Here is a 21,896-nt window from a genome sequence, read left to right as displayed (position 1 = left end):
AGATATGTCGTACTACCATATCATCTACTGCGAAGAAAATTTTCTTCAGCCCTCCCCCCTCCCATATCGTCCCCCGAGCGTTACCGCCCCCTTCAAAATCGCCAGCGCTCCCTGGGGGTGCTGGAGGCGAGGTTAAGAACCACTGGCATAGACTGAAAATCGAGCTACGCGAAAGGTGCGGAGCTTGATTCATATTGAGGCTTCCCACGAGGTATAAATTGTCGACAGCATAAGCATTCGTCTGCATCGCGTGATGAAAATGATAGCATAGATATGGGAATGCGATAATAATCCCATATTTGCTCGAACACCCCAACTTAGAAAATATCATGGTATGGCACCACCCCCCATATTATAAGGCCCGTAGTTGGTCGCCGAGCAACACGGAGAAGTGGTGTCGGATACGGTGCTAACATTTTGCGCGATTAGCAAATGTTAATAGACAATAGGGCTGATCGTAAAGATGCCATAGTGTAGCTTTATTTTCGTAAAACAGAGGCATTACTACACTTGCTTTTATACTTCAACATCTATGTTCTCCTGACAAAAAAACTGAAACTAATTAAACACAATATATGATACTGGATATTGAAAGATAAATATTAATACTGCTTCTGAATAGCGGAAATATATTTCATGTATTTTGTCCAGATGTTTCAACAGTGGTATGTTAAAATAGGTGTGAAGCTAAGAAAAAGTCAGAGTCCACTTTTCCAGGTTAGGACACGCCATGGGTTGCTAGATTGCGATATAATGGTTACATGCTATAGATTGCGTAATGGTAGTTTCAAACGCTATGATGGGTCATATTTACTGTGATGAAATAATTCATATGAGCGACAATGCGGCGTGAACCGCGCATTCCGCTACCTAAATTAAATTCACCGATTCGTTCGTGAAATGATATTGGACTACTGTGCGTGAAGCGTTACGAAAATTCTGTGCTTTACTCAACTTCTAAGAAAATCAAATGTTGATACTCCGTGAAAACAGCGTCGCAGTTTACCAGGCTATCTTTCTGATCGGAGGATTAAACTACTTCTACTTGACAAACTGGAAATTGCAAAAATTAAGTTAGTAGATGACAAAATATTACGAAGTAGAAGTAGCGGGAGATTTGATCTACTTAAGTAAGTACCGAAGTAGCAGAAAACTACCTGAGTACTTCAAAAAAGTAGAAGTACTTCGTTACTGACCACCTCTACTTGCCAATTCTTCATCTTCTGCAGAGGTCTCAAACTCAAATGTGCTCGCGGGCCAATTTCTTTGTTTTGATTACGCCGCGGGCCGCACCACCAATAATAGGGATATTCAACGCAGAATTTCAAAGTAGGCCTTATTTGACGGGAGCTTGAAGACAGGCATTACAGAAACATCATGAATATGTAATTTACTATTGTACTATTCACGCTTGACACGGAAAAAATTCATATTTTCAAATATTTGAATAAATTGATTTTATGCCGGGCATTATTTGTTGAAATAATGAGTTATAGACATCATGCGAGAGGATGCATCATGACCAATGTTCCCTCTAAGCTGCGCAAGTGCGCAAATGCGAAGTGCTGACAAGGTCTCTGCGCTCAGAAAATCTAAGTTGCGCACAAAAATCTGAAGTGATGACCTTTTTTAGTCGTTACGCACTGTTGTCCAAGGGTCCGCGCAGTGAGTTGGTGAGTCTGCGCAGATGCGTCAAAAATTAGAGGGAGCATTGAGCATGACATCGTCAAACTGTCGGGTTATAATATTGCAGCTAGTGGACCTTTGACGTGCCACAATTTTATGTAGAATATTTTAAAATCTACTGAAGATTGATGTGATATCGGATCATTTGAGCGGTGTAGCCTAATCCGAGTTATGCCAAAGTCAAATTAAATCAGCGTCAGATTTTGCCTTCGATTATTATTGGAACATATCAATAACAACTCGAGCATAATCATTATTTAGCCGTAGTAATCTCATTATTTCTTAACCTCAGTGATCGTACCCCTCGTGCTTCCAATAAGATTTCTCGTAGCCCCTGTTCCTATATTAAAATTAGAAATCCACTATCGCGCGTAGCGCGAAGACCATTTTCCAGTTGAGTAAATTGGTCAAGAAAATGTTCCCCAGCATATAGGAATAATTCCACAATGCATCTCGTACCCCATGATGTGGTGCTCCGTACACCAAAGGGGTCTACGGATCCTGGTTAAGAATAGAAATGTCCAATCGCCTATGAATTCATTGGTGTTACAGCTTTTGAGCGTACTATTACCTTACTCGCCACCGCTAATAACATGGATAAAGAGATCAGACAACACCTAGCATGCAACCAACTATACGTCACGGGGGTCACATAATACCAATGGTTGCCATACTGACCTGATTAGATAGCTATATATACGCTACGGGCCTACGCAACCCAAGCTACCACATTTCGATATATTACTATTCCTCATGAGTCATGACAGTTTTATAGATCGTTACGTCCGTAGGATTGCCAAATTTGACGTTTGACTCGACTCAACTCGAGTCATTTTTATTTAATCATCCAGTCCAGGGGTCACCAACCTTTTTGCAACCGAGGGCAACTTTTGCGTAATGAATGAAGCGGCGGGCTACAATTTACTCCCGCCGTTTACCCGTGCCACAATGAATTTGCGCTTTGATATTCATAGCACTGGGCATGACTGGACATCATGTTATCTGTTTCTATAGCAGTCAGTGGGAAACCTGGCATTGTATGATATCAACTGGTGCGCTGTACTCTGGTATTTACCTTGACACTGCAATTCTGAGTGAGTGTCCCAGATGTGCATTAATTAAGCGTGTTTTGTGTTTGTTTCTGATGAAGTTCATGTCCGAAAAGGCTTATTCACAACGATAAGTTGAGCCATAGACGCTTGCAACCTTCATAGCTGCTGTGCATACACCACTGTACTTTTCCGTATCAACAATGCCCCAAACGTTTGCTGCAGACTGAGGTGGGGGTCATTTTGCAGTGTTACAATTTCAATCTCCAACTGTTCAGAATCCAGAAATGACAAGATTTCATTATACCGGACAGCAGCAACGATTACAGAAAGTTAAAAACATGGTATATTAAACTGCGTTGAGTGTAACAGAAACAAACTGTGCCAAAAGATGCAATACGTAATGGGTATACAGATATTGAAAATCTGCTAGTACGTCACGGCTATCTGACTCCGAATAGTAATATTGTTTACTACTTTGGCATTGTCCTGGTCGTCGAGCTATCGTGACGGAACCCCCGCCATTTCATGAAGACCGTGAACGACATTTCGTCATGTCGCCTGTCTAGGCAATGCGCCGTATCTTGAGTTTCTGGTGATTCTGTCACTTACATCTATATATTACTAATTGTAATTGAAGATATTTTTAAGTGTTTATAAATGTAAGTTACATGTTAGTGTGTTTTAAACAAGAATAGCTGAATCAATCAATCTATATATCTAAAAGTTCACTGGTAATAATCTGATGAATATTGGTAAATGCTGCTATTCCACCTATTTTTAGAATGGGCTCGCGGGCTACTCATCTAGTCCTCGCAGTCCTCGAGTAATTTCACGAAAGATCGCACAAAACCAAATCACAATATTGTCAGTTACGAATCATCGACGAGTCATTTTTTATCATCATGAACTGGAAATGTGACGGAATAGCTGATCTTCCACCGCATGATAGCTTTTAAAAGTGATGTGATAGTGTAGTTTGTTGAGATTTCAGTATTTTTATAGCAGTTTTAGGATGAACTTCAGGTACTGATACCTAAAAAAGATATGTGGCATTGGAATATATTGTCGAATACTTGAAATTCCAAAATGCCGTCGCGGGCCGCACAAAATGCTCTCGCGGGCCGCGTGTTTGAGACCTGTGATCTACTGCAATTCTGTAATCTGGCATCTTCATGTATTGCATAGGAATAACAATTTGAATGTAATAGTGAAATTTGAAAGTTTTGCTCTAATCTCGCCGTTTTCCTTAGGGGGTAGGTAGTTCCACGGATTATATTTGTATTGACCAGTCTTACTGCGTATAAAGAATTTAATTATAATAATTACTACTAATTGTAATTCTTATATACAACACCAGGGCCCCAGGGGTCCAGACATCGCATTGAAGAGCTCGCATCGCGACAATTGTATACAGACTATAGTTGTTTGCTTTAATGCGATTCCCTATTTAAGTTCGCAAAACACTACTGGAGTAAACGATCATAAACGATCATCTCAATTCGACGGGCACACATATTAACACACAATATCCAATTTCGCGCTACGATTAAGAAACTATCACCAAATATAGTTAATTTGCTCGTCTAATTCAGAGAGTTGTTTCGTGGCGTGTGCGCCTTTAAATCGACATGTGCAGCAAGGTCACGTTTTTATCAACTGGACCCGCTTATATATTCTTCTGATTAATAATTAACTGATTTGTTCAGCTCACATAAGCATATGCCGCGCTATGACGAGCTGCCCAAGTTCGACAACGTTGCGTTTTCTCTAGGGTTTTGTTTGTTTAGGGGTAGTCATGGTGTTTGTTGACACTATGGTCATTTACACCAGGCCGATATTCTTCATTTTTATTCCGTAACCGCCGACTTATAGCACGACCTACCTCAAGTTTTTTTGTAATACACCGTTTACGCGGATGAGGTGATGAGGAGGAGACTAGGTAAACCCTCAACACATAGATATAGGAATTCTGAAGTTGATCGCGGTCGGACTCGAACGCACAATCCATTGGTGTTGCAACCGCGTATTACACCACTGCGCTCTCTCGCCACTTGTTTCCTCTAGGGTCCGTAACAGAGAGTCGGCGAATACGTTGGCTTGCACTTGATTGAGCAACAGAAAACATCAGCAGCATTTAGATTATAGCAGCGGATAAGAATGGTATCAATCGTACGCCGTCGGTAAATAGTCAGATAATAATGGAATGCACGTTGGATGATCGGTAGATAAGAAGGCACGTTGGTCGCTCGGACGGTAAAAGAAGACGCGTAGATTGCTCGGCAGGTAAAAGAATGCACACCACTGGTCGCATGACTGCTCGAATTTATTTGCTTGTCAGGAACTATTCTGCCAGCATGCAATTGTCAACAAGCTGCCGGAGTATAATCGGCACCATGATCAATGTCTATACCCCATACAATGTGTGTGACCACCACGAAGTAACATTATCACGCCGAAATACACTAGGGGCCGGCACCATCCGACTCGCGAAGGGATTGTAACGAACCGCAGAGAGTTTGCGGTCTTTCATGATAATGCGGCTCGGGGCAGGAGAAGGATTCTGTTCGCGTCTACATACATTCCCGTGCAAACATTTTCGAGCATGAAAATGAACAGACAGAGTTGCGTTCCAATCTAACTGATGCTTACGTGCAGATCTTACATCAGTCAGATCGGGAATTGCAGATATATTGCTATCAATTTCTTGTCCTCTCTGCTCACGTTATGAGATTTACCGGTAGAGCTGAGTGAGGTATCTTGGAAACTTTAGGGTCCGTAAATAATAATTAAACATCTTCGGGCGGGCGGACCCGTTGATATGACTTCGTTATATGATCTTATTTCGTGACCTTCTGTCTGCTATATCAAAAAATCGCCCAAACGTACTAATAAGACGCACACGATTTCAAATTGGTATTTCATCACTAGCAGATAATTTTTCCCTGTGGGATGGTATTTGTGTTTTGAGGTCCAGATTGACAAGACAGGAACATTCGGCGCCAGTCATTTAGGCGCATATGGGCAATTAAACCTACATGTATTTTGTATACATAACGAAGTTTCCGGTCAGGGTAAGGGCACTCCTTTTCGGCCAAGGTTTTCGCGCTGCCAATCGTGCTGGCACACTTCTTAGAGTCGCATGTAATATTTCCTAAATCATTATACGTCTTGGTGCGTCGTGGCGCGGAAATGAACAACCCCGATATGTCAATTTCTATAAATTTTGCGTGATTTTTCTTGGGGAAGAGTACTAAATAATCAAGATATTTGGCAACTTGAAATTTTTGAGAATGTTGCGTAAATTCTCAAAAAACAGTCTATAATTTATGCTAATTCACGGATTCGACCCCTCTCCGCCCCGATTGGGGGGTTTGGGGTGCGGCAGTTACGGTCCATGGTATACATATGCTCCTTCTGGAGGCGGATGACCGACTTTTGTAGCTTTTACGTCACAACGAAAAAATGCTTTCTATATTTCGAATTTGATTGATCGCATTTACTGACTTTCGCTCCTGATGAGCGTCAGTCGAAAAGCTTCGAGTGGGATAAATTTCGCAATATGAACGTATTGTTTGCTGCAATATTATTATTATTATTACTCGACTAAAACTATTGCAATCTTTAGTGTTCGCTGATAAACTGTACAGTACATGTTAGAATGATAAACAGATTTTTTATGATTCTGGCTGTACTCGGTGGTATTTAAAATTGATCAATTTGAGTCGAGTTAACACTATAATATACAGATTAACGTGCAACTCGAAACCAATGTAACAAACTCCGTTTTTGATATGTCATTCGTGAGCTTGTGCATACTTAGTATCATCACGTCGCATCGATTTTCTTCCTAATTATTTCGAATTTTTCTGATAGCATATATACTGACGTTCGCTCTTGATGAGTGTCAGCCGAATGAAAATTTGACGAAAGGGATAGGTTAGGCTTCGATAGTCAGTGGACCAAACTATGGTTCACAGCAACATCGTAAATTTTCAAGTTATATCTGTGGTTCACGTACAATTGCTTCTGTGGCCAATCATATCAAAGCCACCGTGCTATAGTCAAATGGTATTACTTAGTGGCTATTCAACGTGTTCATCATGTAGATAAAATAATTTTCAGTAGTTGTGTGGCGGAGGATAAACAACTGATTAACAACATGTGGAAATGCATTTCTGCATTCGTTAATAACAATCATTGGACGAAACCTGAATCGGTTGAACGCAAATCGTACCTGACAACCACCTTATGAGCTATCGTCGAACTTGGCTTGTAATATGATATATTTTACTGAAAATAGCTCTTGCGCTATTTTTGCTGCATTTAATTTATGAGTGGGGATCTCATTTGTATTGACCGTAGGGAAAAAGTGTCTAGCTTGAAGTTTGAGAATCACCACTGAAAAGGATGATGAAATTGAATTTCAATTTCATTAATTTGGCAGACGTTTAGTTTTTTGTTGCAGTAATGAATTAAAAAAATGATGAATCATATACTTACTCGAACCAGATGAAATGAAAAACTCGGAACAAAAATTAAATGTATGGATCAATCTTGATAGCATAATGCGAAAAGCGTCGTAATGTTAAAATAATAACTATGAAAACACGGTTCTAATATTTAAAGAGTCTGCATGAAATGGATATGAAATTAAAACGAATTGGGTGTGTTCGGTGTTTGTAACTTAGCTGCTTAGCATTTCAAGTACAGCGTCCGAGAGGAAGATTTCGGAAGATGATGAGTGATGACTAGGGCAAGTTTTGGCATCTTTTTCACAGCTTCCGACAGCTTCCTAGATACTCAAATTCTATGTACTATGATGCTTTAGGCTGTTTGGAGGGATTTTATAGTGCAACTTTTTGCAACTTTTCTCTATTTTTCATACCATTTTTTACTGCAACATTACATTTTGACTGAGTCACCTTATTCAGGCTATTGATTTTGTTTCACTGGGTCACCTTATTCAGGCAATTGAATTTGTTAAAGTAGCCAAGAGTGAGTTTTTCTGCAACGCCTTCGGTCGAGTTCTCAGTCCTAAGGGGTTTGGGGTGCGTTATTTGACTTGTTTCAGAGGGGTTGGGTTATCGCTATGTCGCTGTGAATTGAAAATTACAAGTATACAGAGTCGCGAACGGCGCATAAAAACACGCGGTGCGGTGTAACAGACAAAAATTCAGCAGTAAAATGGCCAAATGACAACACAACACCAAGGAAATATTCCCAGGGTATACAGATGCTCCTTCTGGCGGCAGAGGACCGGCTCTTGCAGCTTTTACGTCACAACGAAAAAAATTCTTTTATATTTCGAATTTGATTGATTGAATTTTCTGGCGTTCGCTCCTGATGAGAGTCAGTCAGAGGTGGTCAAAGTAGCCAAGAAAGCTACTCAAGTAGAAGTAGAAGTAGCGACGAAAAAATCTACTCAAGTACGAGTAGAAGTACTTTTTCCATGGGCAACTTAAAACTACTTGAAGTAGAAGTAGAATTGACTGATTTTAAATCTACTCAAGTAAGTAAGTAGTTGTGAAAATGATCGCAATTCGTTCACACGGAATGCCAGAAGGTGCAAATTTAGCTATGCAAAAGGTGCCGGGCTTGATTCATATTGATGCATACCAGGAGGTATCCAATTTTCGACAGCATAAGCTTTCGTCTGCATCATGGGATGAAAATGATAGTATTGAAATGGAAATGCGATACTAATCCTATGTTTACTCCAACAGCACGTTTTAGACAATATCATGGTATGGCGCCCTCCCCCATATTATAAGGCCCGTAGTTTAGTCGAAGAGCAATACGGAGTTTTATAGGATACGGTATAAACACATTGCGCGATTAGTACATGTTAATCAAAAATATGGTGGATAGTAAAAATGCCATATTGTTTAGCTTTATTTTCGGAAATTAAAGGCATTACCTCACTTGCTTTTACGCTTCAACATGTATGTTATCCAGACAAAAGAACTGATATTAATTAGAACTCAAAGTATATGATACTGGGAATTGAAAGTGAAATATAATTACTACTTCTAAAAGCGGAACATGCATTTCATGTCTTTTAGTCCAGGAAGTTTGGAAGGTTGGTATGCTAAAACAGCTCTGAAACTAAAAAAAGTCGGAGCCACTTTTCCAGATTAGGACACGCCATGGACTCCTAGATTACGATATGATTAGTAAATGCTAGATTGCGAAACATCAGTTTCAAACGTTATGATGAGCCATATATACTGTGATGAAATATTTCATATGGGCGAAGAGCGACAATGCGGTATGAACGGAACCTCGAAAACCAGCTACCTAAATTATAATCACCGATACTTTCATGAAATCATACTGGTCACTCCGTAACCCCTGCGCGCGAAGCGCGACGAAAATTCCGAGCTTTAATCAACTTTTATGAAAATTAAATGTTGATAAATCCGTCAAAACAGCCCCGAAATTCCTCAGGCTATCTTCCTCATTTAACGATTTAACTACTTCTACTTGACAAATTGAAAATAGCGAAAAGTAAGTAAGTAGATCACCAAATTTCACGAAGTAGAAGTAAAGGTAGCGAAAATCAGATCTACTTGAGTAAGTACTAGAAGTAGAGGATAACTACTTGAGTACTTCGAAAAAGTAGAAGTACTTCGTTACTGACCACCTCTGGAGTCATTCGAATAGCTTCGAGTGGAATAAATTTGGCAATATGAACGTATTGTTTGCAGCATTATTATTAATGCTACTTAATTAAAACTATTGCAAGCTTTAATGTTCGCTTATAAACTGTACAGTACATGTAAGAATGATAAGCAGGTTTGTTATGATTCTTACTTCACTCGGTGGTATTGAAAATTGCTCCATTTGAGTCGAGTTGAGACTAAAATACACAGATTAACGTGCAACTCGAAACCAATGTAACAAACTCCGTTTTTGGCATGTCATTCGTGAGCTTGTGCATACTAGTCCTGTAGAATTAGGTCTAAAATGGCTTAACCTAGAAAAAATTCTCATAAAGACGTATTATGTACCGTTGGAAAGATAATTTTACCAGCTTTTCAATGATAGGGTTTGTCACTTTTTTACTTTGGGGAAAAAAGTTATGACCAGAAACGTGCCAAGGGGTAAAAATTGAAATTAGGGAAAAATTATTATAAAAATATGAACAAACTGCTAGAAACTAATGAATTTTCAACAGAAAAGCAGGATATAGATGCAAAAGGAATAGATGAAAATAAAATAGAATTATACATCTGTTTCAGGCAGCAAGAGTGAGCAAGACAGAGAGATGGGGGGGGGCGCAAGTAGAGCTGTTGTTGTCCGTTATAACCTAATTATGTTATTGTTTACTTACTATGGTCTGTTTCATTTACCTTGCTTGTTTTTTTAGATAGTGCTTAGTCAAAAAAGAAACAGCAGTTTCTGTGAAATGTAGAAAAGGCTATCGTTTGTAGATTCACTGTGTCATTCGGGAGCTCATTTCTGCGAGAGTGATGGTACCACACACCCTTTAGACTAGGGTTGCATTTAAAACAAAAATCAACTAAAAACAAACACGTTTAAAACAAGGCCCTAATTTAAAACATGTTTTTCATTGTTTTCAAGTCATGACGTCACGAATATTCAATTGTGACGTCATAATGGATTGAAATTGACCATTGAAAATATAGGGTTAATATAGCCCCTTTGACAAAATATCTGTACTACAACTCTTGAACCGACTAGGTTTGAGGGTTCCAACTATCCCATAACGATATACGTCGGCTAAATTTGGTGGTAATTGTCTGTGTGATCATACAACATGTTTTTGGAAAGTATTTACACAATTATGGCATAATTTTATAACTTGAAAACAATACAATTTTGTTTTTAATAAGGCTTTCGTTTAAAATATGTTTTAAAAAAAGTGTTTCAAAACACCGTTTGCTTTAAATGCAACCCTACTTTGGACACTATAATTGGTCATGCTTTGAAACTGAATTGTGAAACGCTGATCACAACTTTTAAGAAAAATTAGGAAAATGGCCATAAGACATACATCCAGACATCATGCCGTAATTGATTGAGAAATCATGCGAGATCCAAGAAACGTTTGTGGAGGCTTTATCGAAAATTCGTATTTCTTCACTGGCAAATAATTTTTCTCTGAGAAATGTTATTTGACCTGTGAGGTTCAGATTACCACGATAGAATAATTAGACACGAGCAATCTAGGTAGCTATGAACAATTAAATAGGCTTATATTTATTTCGAAGTTCCCGGTCGACATAAGGGCAATCCTTTTCGGCTAAGGCTTTCTCGCAGGCGATCTATTGCCACACTTTTCAGAGTACCATATTGGCAAATACTTCGTATGTTTTCGAGCATCGCAGCGTGGTAACGGTCGACGCCGAAATGCCTATTTTTATTTTCTATTAATCATGCTATTTTCGTGGGAGAAAGGGTACTGATAATCAAAAATTTGGCAACATGTAAAGAGTTGCATAAATTGTCGATGAGTGATGTATAAATAATTTATGTTCATTCACCGACGTAATTTCGGGACCCCTAATTGGACGATTTGGGGCACGGCAGTTACGGTCCTGGTAAGAGGTCAAAGTCCGGTCGCTGTTTTCTGGATGAGATTTTACTATTGGAAATATTTTGCGCTTCAATCGCATATATATATATTAATTGCATGTGGTATATATGCGGTCAAATCAAGATTGTTATAACCAGGGCTTTGGATCCGGAGCCGGAGCCCGGAGCCGGAGCCCCGGAGCCGTGCATTTTCACCGGAGCTGGAGCCGGAGCCGGAGCTCTACATAAAATTTAGCCGGAGCCGGAGCTGGAGCCCGTTATTTGAGGAGTAGCTCCGGCTCCGACCTATTTCATAAGATGCTATTATATATGCAACAACCACATCTGCTGATTTATCATAATTGAACTGAATTTTAATGCTGTGCACAGCAATGGCATGGAGTAAAGTGCGTTCTAGAGCAACTATGATGTTGTCGACAATTGACAAGTATTCAGTATGAAAGCACAAGCCGGCACGGCGGCACCTATGTCTTTGTTGCTACATCGGATGTTACTGACGGCTCACGGACTCTAGATTACTATAGATAACTAACCTATTAGTAGATTAGTAATCTATATAGACCAGGAATGGCCAACCTTTTCGGCTAAACGGGCACATGCAATTGACGAACGAGTGCGCGGTCCACTAGCCGCGCCAAGCGGGTAAAATTTTCTAAGTTTATAAATAAACTAGGTGAGTTATGCGGGTCTATTGTATACCACCCGCTAGGCTCAGTTTGCAAGGACACGACTATTCGGCGTCTGGACACATCGATATCGAAGGTCTCCGATAATATGCGACAATCATTTTGTGCCTACATTTCACCGTCGACGATTTTTATGCGAGCGCAAACGCGAAAAGACTTTCTTCCGTAATTGCGAATACAGTTAGACTCAATCGGGTAAATTAGGCGTTTTTGTTTTCATTTTCAATAGGGGGTAGGCTACCAAGCAAGAAATCGTGTGATAATCAAACACGCGAATCGTGGAGAAAAATTTCGCTACTATTTTAGTTTATTGTGATGTACGACGATTTACTGAAAATGTGACTGGACCCTGGATATGCCAACGCGTCGGAACTGATATTTTAGTCATCAACATCCCAAGTGTCGCAGCCAGAATTGTAATTTTTGGTTGGCATTGCAAGTTCACAATCTGAGCAATTCATTTTCGATAATATGATAGGACATTACCTCGCGGGCCACGCAAAACCCTCTCGCGGGCCACATCTGATATAGACAGGACCATTCGATAATTTTAGAGCCGGAGCCGGAGCTGGAGCCGGAGCAGTGATTATAATGCGGCTCCGGAGCTGGAGCCGGAGCTAATGTATGATAGAAGAGAGCTCCGGAGCCGGAGCTGGAGCAGTTTAAATTTACGGCTGCTCCAAAGCCCTGGTTATAACAGCCATCGGGGAAGAGTTCATACCATGTGCTTCGAACCAGATGTACGCACTCCGAATTCCCATCTGTGATTGGCAATACGGGATATTAATTGCATTTGGTTTTGTTTTGGTGCTTTGTGTGACTGGTAAATCAACTGGGAATGTCATGGAGATATCTGGATCTGCCCTCATTGAATTTGGTACTGCACCCAGTTATTAATTTTAACACGAATGTATTCCAAACAAAGCTCCGCTCCACGACGATGTTGGCTGCATATGATTTCATAAATGTAGCCTTAACAGCCCCTAAAGCGCGGAATATTCTACCAATGGGTATTGTGTCATTATAAACATTTTGCGTTACCCGAGAAGATACACGTTGCGATTTCGTATGTAGCCACCTCCGACTAACTGTCAAAACTATGCGACCACCCTCCCCCGACTAAATATACTTAAATGTTTCTGCCACTTGAAGTAGTTTTCACGTCTCTTAAAAATTACTACTTATACTGTTAATCGAGTAGAAAATATAGGGAGTTACTTGTGCTACTTGAGTAGCAACGCCAATCACATCTACAAACTATAGTTCAGTGGTTCTCAACCGAGGGTCCGCGGACCCCTGGAGGTCCGTGAAGCATTTTCAGGGGGTCCATGAAGCGAAGCGAATTTACAAAATAGTTTATACCCTAATTTATATTTTTGAAATTAGGAAAATCCCCCTAGGCAGTTTTGCTTCATTGCAGTACAACTCACATCAACAGGATGGCCGTTTGAGATTGAATGTCCTGCTGTGTGGACTCATTTTAGTTGCTAAATTGCCAATAGCCCACTGTTACAAATATTTGGCTGTATAGAGGTGTTTTGCTGGGCATTGTGTAAAAAATAAATGGTTTGATACGTAAAGTCCAGCCACGGAGACTTCGAAATGTTCGCAAAAATCCGTTTTCTCCTGTGATATAGGCCTACATAACCATTTCCCTAATAACTTCAAGATGAGCTGCTAGATATGAATTAACAGGCTTGACGTTATATGTTCAATAAAAAAAATTGTTTGTCAATTTTGGAGTCATCATTGTTGCGATTATACCCAAATGTGTCGTCGGAAGTGTTATGCCTTACCATTACATTCGCCACCACCTTTCTTTGTTTAAATGGATTTTCAGCTCTCGTTGATATGAAATCGAAGGCGCAGATATTAAAGACACGGCCACGTATTTCAAAAAATGCAGTTGAATAATTAGTTTTGAAATAATAAAAATCAAACCAATTTCTACATAAATATAATGCTGTTATTTTCAAGAAAAGTAATTTTGTTGCTGTTTATGACTAGCTTACAGTTATCAGTTGCACAAGACAGATGACGATTGTACGATATTTGAGCTAAATTTGAACTACAACTTCGGGGGTCCAAAAGGGGTCCGCGAATACAAAAAGGTTGAGAACCACTGCTCAGGTTCATAGTAAAATTATTACGGCAAATCAGTAACCACCAAAAATATTAAGCTTTTTGTATATAGAACCGGCGTTTAATAATGCAAAACACAAACTAAAGCCTCGATACCATTTAAAAACATTTCTGCCTCTGTTCAAGTATGATATTTGGTATTTGTTGACAAGTATAAATGTACGGGACGAAAAGAGCTTCTGATTGGACGATGATAGAGAATCACTTTATTCAAGTTCACCGAAAAACTCACTCATTATGTATTAGGCTACAACAGTGGTTCCCAAAGTGGGCGCCAGCGCCCCCCCCCTGGGCGTGAAGGGGGCGATGGCGATGAAATGGGCGATTGGGAGGCGCTGGCTTCAAAATCGGGCGGCAGGGGGGCGCAGAGAGCAAATGAGGGTGATGTAGGCTTAAAAGGCCACTGCTCCGTAGTGTAGAAACGGTTGGGACGAAAAGAGCCTCGATACCATTTTAAAACATTTCTGCCTCTGTTCAGGTATGGTATTTGGTATTTGTTGACCAGTATAAATGTACGGGACGAAAAGAGCTTCTGATTGGACGATGATAGAGAATCACTTTATTCAAGTTCACCGAAAAACTCACTCATTATGTATTAGGCTACAACAGTGGTTTCCAAAGTGGGCGCCAGTGCCCCCCTGAGCGTGAAGGGGGCGATGGCGATGAAATGGGCGATTGGGGGGCGCTGGCTTTATAATCGGGCGAAAGGGGGGCGCTGAGAGCAAATGAGGGCGATGTAGGCTTAAAAGGCCACTGCTCCGTAGTGTGGAAACGGTTGATGAATAAATCAGCTAAATATGCAGTAAATGTGCAAAATCGATTCTTTAAGGGCAAGTTAGGGTCGTCCATCTTTATTTAATCAGCTATACCGGAAAGTCGATTTTTACTGGACAATGCTGATCCTGCACATCAATGGACTAATTCAGCAGTCGGCAGAATCCCTAGAAAGCATTGTTCATTGTGTGCTGCGAGAACTACGAAGCATTTGGGCACGCTCACTGCAAGGTGTGATGGCGTTTTGAGAAACTGCCTTGTACGATTTTATTCGCTACTTCAGACGATCGTGTATAATCCACAGTGCTGCGATCGAGGCCTTCGGCACGACGTTCATATTGCGAGAAGCGATATCCCATGTAGACCTAGCGTATTTGACGAGTTGACGGGCATATTCTCCAAGATTCCTGGATGGCGGGATATATTCTAATTGTAAATTCCCTACCGAAGTATCAATAGGTTCTGCAAAGTTTCCGAACATGAAATGATTGAGGAGCTCATTACATTGTAGTGTAGGTTGAAAAGTTTTGAGTTCAAACTGACGTTCAATATCTCGAATCCATCGTCCTGGATACACAATTAAATAAAATAGAAATACTCTGACTGAAGTCGGGTTGACTGTTTCGTCGTCGCCCTTCCCTGCTTATATTTAATAAAACGTCTATTCAGTACCGTGACAAGGCTTCTGACTCACTGCAGAAACCAACTTGACAGTACGGGACGCGGAGACAGGTGATTTTAGAATGAGATTGCTCTTATCAAAATTCAAACTCATATGACGAGGATGATGATAATAATAATAATACACCAGCTGGATCCGCCTCGTCATCAGCTGTAATATGTGCAAAACAGCATTCGTTTGATTTAAGCGTGATGAGGGGGTAGGGGGGCGCTGGCACTTTACTCGTTGTCCAGGGGGGCGGTAGCTCAAAAAAGTTTGGGAGACACGGGGCTACAACAACCCAGGTTTTATGATACATGATTTCAATAACAATATTTGATCTGTTGCTATTGTATGCTAACCGTGATGTCACTAACGATTGCTGAAATTTGATTAATTTATGAAAATGAGAAAAATTAATACGGAAAAAAATCTGACGTGACGGAGAAATTATTAGCACAGAATCGGATTCAGCAATCATAAATTAGCCTAAATCAGTCATTAAAATTTTTGACGCTAATTTTTTTCGAAATTCGTAAACCAGTTTTATCTCCGTCTTGGTCAACTTTTGCCCCCTTAACTTATGATAAATACATCTTAATAAAGTTATGTTTCATTTTTTTGCTGTTCGATTGTTAGTTTGCTTTACTGAGAGTGATATTCCAATTTATGGTGTTGTATTCTGCTACGAAGGTATCGTGTTTTAGCTTATAATTGTATTTTATTGTCAGGCAATATAGTGCTTTACCCCCTGGCACGTTTTTGATCATCACTTTTTTCCCCAAGGTAAAAAAAATGACAAAACCCATCATTGAAAAGCTGATAAAATTATCTTTCCAACGGTATATAATACGTCTTTATAAGAATTTTTTCTAGGTTGACCGAAAATTCTACAGGACTATACTTAGTATCATCACGCCGCAGCGATTTTCTTCCTAAGTATTTCGAGTTTTTCTAATAGCATTTACTGGCGTTCTCCTGATGAGAGTCAGCCAAATAACGATTTGACGAAATAGATTGGTTATGCTTCACTAATCAGTGGAAGCAAACTAGTGTTCACAGCAACGACGTAAATTTTCAAATTACTTCTGTGGTTCACTTACAATTATTTCTGTGGCCCATCATTTCAAAACCGAAAGTCAAATAGCATTACTGAGTGGCCATTCAACGTGTTCATCATGTGGATAACATACTTTCCAGTAGTTGTGTGGCGGAAGAAAAACAACTGATTAACAACATGTGGAAATGTATTTCTGCGTCCGTTATTAACAATCCTGGGACGAAACCTGAATCGGTTGAACGCAAATCGCACCTGACAAACGCCATATCAGCTATCGTTGAACTTGGCTTGTAATATGATATCTTTTATTGAAAATAGCTCTTGCCCTCTTTGTGCTGCATTTAATTTATGAGTGGAAATCTCATCTAACATTACCGTTGGGAAAATGTGTCTAGCTAGAAGCTTGACAATCACCACTGAAGCGGATGATAAAATCAAATTTCAATTTCATTAATTTGGCAGAGGTTTACTTTTTTGTTGCGGCAATGAATATTAATGAAATGATCAATCATATACTCACCCCAGCAATTTGCACCGATCAACCCTGGAGAACAATTAAATATATGGATCAATCCTGATAGCATAATGTGGAAAGCGTCGTAGTGTTTAAATAGTAACTATGAAAACACGGTTTTAATATTCAAAGAGTCCACATACAATGGATATGACATTAACACGAATTGGCTGTGTTCGGTGTTTGTAACTTGGCTGCCTAGAATTTCAAGTACAGCGTCCGAGAGCAAGACTTCGGAAGATGATGAGTGATTACTAGGGCAAGTTTTGCAACTTTATTTCCAGCTCCCGACAGCTTCCTAGACACTCAAAATCTATGTAATATTGTGTTTTAAGCTGTTTTTTAAGGGATTTTTTAGTGCAACTTTTTGCAACTTTTCTCTTGTTTTCACACCAATTTTACTGCAACATTACATTTTCAGTCATCTTATTCCGGCTATTGATTTTGTTTCACTGGGTCAGCTTATTCAGGCTATTGATTTTGTTAAAGTTGCCAAGAGTGAGCTTTTCTGCAACGCCTTCGGTCAAGTTTGCAGTTCTAAGAGGTTTGGGGGGTGTTATTTGACTTGTTTCAGGGGGGATCGGGATATCGCTATGCAGTCTGGTATTTTAGTAGAAGGTTGGTTATTCCCGCATTCCGTAAGTTTCTCGCTGTGTACCGGGAAAATATAATTATTTCGCGGTCTCCCCAGAATGTCCGTGAAATGGCAAAGTAACAAGTTTGACAGCTCTTCAGGAACTATAGGTTATAGAACGGAACCTATCTCATAACCTACTACTTCAACAACAATAATAAAAGAATATTTTTACTGCAACTTCTGTCAAAACTAAGTGCAACTTTCTCACGGTTTCTCAAACTTGGACTAGTGATGATCGAGCTAGGTCAGGGATTCTCAAAGGGAGGGTCACAAGAGCATTTGAGGTGGGCCACAGAGCTATTTGGAAGTTTTTACAAATAATGTTAGTTTAGTAATATTTATTGTGTTAATCGCTAAAAAATAAACTCATATTAGCTGATTATACGTGGGATACATTAAGCTTATCATCCGACTCTGATAAGACGTAGTGGTACGTATGGAGTCAGCATTTCAAGTCGAAAATGGGAGGCAGAAACGGCGACTTTTTCCACTGGCTCTGACTACCTATGGCTAACAGGAACTAACATAATTTCGCGTATATAATACCTGCTGGAAGGTAATGCTGAAGTAACCAAGTACTCCGGCAGGGTCACAATGTCGTATGCTGTTGAAAGGGGTGTGAAATAAACTCGAAATGAAGTGTAATTGATGTATAGATTTACTGTACTACGGCACGTCGTAACATTGTAAGTTAAAATGGCCATAATTACAAATTATCAGCATATTCTGGTGGAGGTATACTGCACCACCGCAACGAATAGTAATGGATTGAGGATTCAGCGGAGCGCATTAATATTTGGAGTCTGTTTAAAATTTCATGCCTGTAAATCAATGTACATAAGGTGAGAGTCACATGAATTGATAGTATCACTGGATTGCATATTCCGACATCGCAACTTCAGTGGGTTCGGTACGTGACATACAATGTATAACATTGTACAGCATGCATAATCAGAAAATCTTCCAACACTCCTCTGTAGTACCCCAGCTTTCACCAATGAATTGTTTGAAGCTGGCTTTGAATGATTATACTATTCCCCTCAATAGTGGAACTAAAATCCCAATCGCACAGTGTTTGTGGGAATTCGATCATTGTGTTTCGAGAAGCGAATGGAGCAGCGGACGATCATAAAATACTCAGAAGTTTTGGCATATGATCTACCAGAGCCGTGACTGCCGCACCCAAACCCCCAATTGGGGGAGCTAGAAGATTATTTCGTTGGTCGTTTGTTGGAAGATATTCATTTACCTTGAAAATTTGACTTTAAGATCAGAGATGGGCCACAGCACATTTTCAAACCGGAAAACGGGCCACGGCCAGAAAAGGGCTAAGAACCCCTGAGCTATAGGTAAAATGATCGTCAACGTACGTGATATCAAAGCAGTTCTTGGGAGGCATTACAAAACAATGCGGTAAATCAGAATCGCCGCCAGCGGTAACGAGCTCTCTCGAATGCGATCACCGCATAATGTAAAAATTGGTATTACAAAACCTTTTGCGACCAGCTCACGCAAGAGCACTTTGAACTCACGTAAACTCTCGTAATTCCAGACGCAACACAACATGTCGCAATCAACACGCTAACTTGCTACATCGTCAATTCGGCAATCTCAGTAAAAGTATTTATTGTTAACCTTATTAGGTTAGTAATCAGGGCCGTAACAGCACTTCGTCAGCCCTCCCTAAAAAACGTTGGTCTTGGGCCCCCACAGGGTGATAAACCTAACTTCCCCAGACCCCCCTCACGCTATATGCTGTTCATCGCTACTTATCGTCTACATTGGGGGGCCGTTTAGTGAGTAAACTTTCTCGCCTAAAATGCGCGAAGAGCGAGAAATGTCTCTAATTCATCATTTAATTGGTCAATATGGCCGAGAATTGCATCTATATCAACTTTTATCCTCTTTCTCTGCTCACTTAATCTGATTTACCAATAGAGCTGAGTGAGGTGGTGTTTGAAAAAACAGGACCACTCAATAATAATTAGACATCTTCGGGTGTATACCCGTTAGCAGGAATGAAACAGCACTTCGTCAGGCTCCGCTCAAGAATAACTTCAGTCTTGGGCCCCATAAGGTGATAAACCGACCCCCATCACGTTGCTCGCTTCTGCAACGAAATAATAGCTGTATAGTTTAGCGAGTCAGCGCGGAGCGTGAAAATTTTCGATAATTCATGATAAAAGTCGGGAATTGCATAGATATTGCTACCCATTTCTTGTCCTCTCCTCTCCCGTAATCAGATTTACCGTTAGAGCTGAGGTGTCTTGGAAACTGTAGAGCCCGTAAATAATAATTAAACATCTTCGGGTGGGCGGATCCGTTGGTATGACTTCGTTACATAATGTTACTTCGTGACCTGTCTGCTATATAAAAAATTATAGAATCACCCTGACGTACTAAACTAAAAGATAACACGATTTAAAATAGGTATTTTTCACTGGGTTATAATTTTTCCCTGAGGGATGGTATTTGTCTTGTGAGGTTCAGATCGCCAAGACGGGAACATTCGGCGCCAATCGTTTAAGCGCCTATGGACAATTAAACCTATTTGTATTTTGTATATATAACGAAGTTTTCGGTCAGCACAAGGGCAGTCATTTTCGGCCAAGGTTTTGTCGCTGCCGATCGTTCTGGCAAACTTCTTGGAGTAGCATGATACATGACCTAAAACTTTATATGTCTTGGTGCGTCGTGGCGCGGTAATGACCAACGCTGATATTCCATTTCTAAAAATCTTGCGTATTTTTTCGTGGGGAAGAGTACCCAATATTCAAGATATCTGGCTATCTGAAATCGCGCGGAGCGCGAAAAATTTTGAAATTGTTGCATAAATTTTCAAAAAATACTCTATAATTTATGCTGATTCACAAAATAATTTTGGGCCCCCTTCGAGCTCGCCCCCCCCAAACTGGGGGTTTTGGGGTGCGGCAGTTACGTTCCTGTTAGTAATCAATAGTGAAAGATGACATCAAATGGGGGCTTATAGTGCTGTGTGGTCAGCATGGATTTGTAATTTAGCTGCGATAATCTTTTAAACACACAGGAAAACGGAAATACCCTAATTGTTTGTGGTATTTGCTCGGAAGAGAACAAAATTACAGGCCTACGGTTCATTATAGTTTGTCTGCTTTAGGCCGTTACGTCTAGTATCACGCGTACATTGACTTTTGACTACGTATGAGGATACAGTTGAAGCAATACATGTATGACATTCGGGAAACATGGCCGTGATCGTAATTAGCAACGACTTCGTAGGCCTACCGAATCGGACTGAGTCTTCTGTTGGGCAGCGAATTATACTTATTGACAAGGCGACCACAGGATATGCTTGCCAAATATAAAATGTTGATGAATCTATTAGACAATATAAAATGAATCTATTTGACAATAGATTACTAACCTACGGATGCTAGAAGTATATAATTTACCATTATAATAGCATACTTCCGACCTCAAGTCTTCGTTATATTCATACAGGCCTTAAACGGCGTGAGGTACTCAGTCCCCGCGCTTACTGCTCCGTATTTGAATTCAATTCATATAAGCGTTATATATCGTCACTTCTTATTTCGCTTGATTTTACTAACAGTTAGACCTACGAAACATAACCCAATTGGGTAACTTGCAGGATATGCCCGTTTAGATCGATTACTGCCTCACTTCTTTACTATATTGAAGTAGAATATCAGGATTTTGCAACTCAAAAAGCTGCAATTTTCAGCGCTGATTCAACTCCGCCAGCTAGAAGCTAGGCGGTAAGTTTACGCGAGAAATCTGCGCTAATTTCAGTTTTGTAAGACCGAACTTCGCGGATAGTGACGTTCTTGACGCAGACCGTTCACGTTTTCTCTCGATTCCTACGTTTTGCGGGAGGTCAATTTCATCGGTAAAAATGCTCTCAAAGACATCGTTATTGAGGGTTTTGTAATCGTGATTGTCCGCTTCTCTCGAATTGTGTAATGGTGAATGTTGATTCCACAGTGCGGTAGTTGTTTGTAATGCCGCCCCAGGCCTTTCTGATAGTGGTGAGAAACTTTTAGGTATATTTCAAGCAATTCGATTTTCTGTTTTGGTCGAAACCATCTGATGAGTATCTGCCAACATCTCTACCAGTGAGCGACA

This window comes from Botryllus schlosseri, chromosome 3 (assembly GCF_051294905.1).
Source record: "Botryllus schlosseri isolate E-star chromosome 3, Bs_hap1, whole genome shotgun sequence".
NCBI lineage: Eukaryota > Metazoa > Chordata > Ascidiacea > Stolidobranchia > Styelidae > Botryllus > Botryllus schlosseri.
The sequence above is the reverse complement of the archived record's forward strand: the minus strand, read 5'-3'. Positions refer to the sequence as shown.